This window comes from Molossus molossus, unplaced genomic scaffold, assembly GCF_014108415.1.
Source record: "Molossus molossus isolate mMolMol1 unplaced genomic scaffold, mMolMol1.p scaffold_m16_p_5, whole genome shotgun sequence".
Taxonomy (NCBI): domain Eukaryota; kingdom Metazoa; phylum Chordata; class Mammalia; order Chiroptera; family Molossidae; genus Molossus; species Molossus molossus.
In genome coordinates this window covers 116,999,080-117,000,362 of record NW_023425388.1, presented here as the reverse complement: position 1 = coordinate 117,000,362, position 1,283 = coordinate 116,999,080, and the positions used below count along the sequence as shown (strand labels likewise).

The 1,283-nt window shown below is 40.0% G+C and overlaps 1 non-coding gene across 1 annotated transcript; it reads left to right on the top strand.

Moving 5' to 3' along the window:
* The first annotated feature begins 626 nt into the window (after nt 1-626).
* On the top strand, nt 627-789 carry LOC118618004. Its single transcript, XR_004956950.1, has one exon. It is a non-coding gene; the product is annotated as a U1 spliceosomal RNA (small nuclear RNA).
* Nucleotides 790-1,283: the final 494 nt, after the last annotated feature.

The following is a 1,283-nucleotide window of genomic DNA, read 5'->3' as shown; positions in this document are numbered from 1 at the left end:
AATATGTAGAGAATTTCTAAAATTCAACAATAATTTTTTTTTTTTTTTTTTAATCCTCACCAGAGGACATTTTTCCATTTTTTGTTCAGGTAGAGTGGGAGGGAGAGAGGAACAGAGAGAGAGAGAGAGAAACATCGACATGAAGGGACACATCGAGTGGCTGCCACCCGCACAACCGACCAGGGCCGGGGACAAACTGCAACCGAGGTACGTGCCCTTAGTGGGAACCGAACTGGGCCTCTCAGGACCACAGGCCGACGCTCTAACCGCTGAGCCAAACCAGCCAGGGCTCAACAATAATTTTTAAAGATCTGATTCAAAAATGGCCAAAGGACTTGACTAGACATTTCTCCATAGAAGATACACAAATGTCAATAAACACATGAAAAGATGCTCAACATCACTAATCATCAGGGAAATGCAAATTAAAACTATAATGAGATATACTGTCATACCCATTAGGATGGCCATCATTAAAAAAAACCAAAACAGAAAATAACAAGAGTTGGTGAAGGGGTAGAAAAAATGGAGCCCTGTGTACTGTTGAAGGGAAAGTAAAATGGCTGTAGAATGGTATGGCTGCTGTTGAAAACAGTACAGAAGTTTCACAAAAAATTAAAAATAATATACTTACCTGTCAGGGGAGATATCATGATATAAAGGTGATTTTCCTGGGGCGAGGCTTATCCACTACCTCAAGATGTGCTAACCCCTGCAATTTCCCCAAATGTAGGAAACTCAACTGCATGATTTGTGGTAGTTGGGGATTGTGTTCTCACTCTTCCCCAGGAAAAAAAAAAATAGAATTAAACATATGATACAGCATTTCTACCTCAGGATATACACTCAGAGGAATTGAAAGCAGGGTCTCAAAGAGATATTTGCATACCCATATTCATAGCAACATTTTTCACAATAGCTAAAACATAGAGGCAACCCAAGAGTCCATGGATGGGTAAATAGATAAGCAAAATGTGGTTGTGCATAAAATGGAATATTATTCAGCCTTAAAAAAGAAGGAAATTCTGATATATCCTACCTGACATGAGTGAACCTTGAGGACATTATGCTAAGTGAAATAAACCAGTCACAGAGAATGCAAACTCTATGAGTCCACTTATATAATTCACTTAAAGTGTAGCTGGAAAACTCAGGTTTTGCTCCCTGCTGCAAGGAAAGCCAAATTTGTGAGACAGGTGCTGGTGCAAAAGGAAAGTTTTATTCAGGTGTTGCAGGACCTGAGAGAATGGTGGACTCCCATCTCAAAGACCATCTCCTCTTCC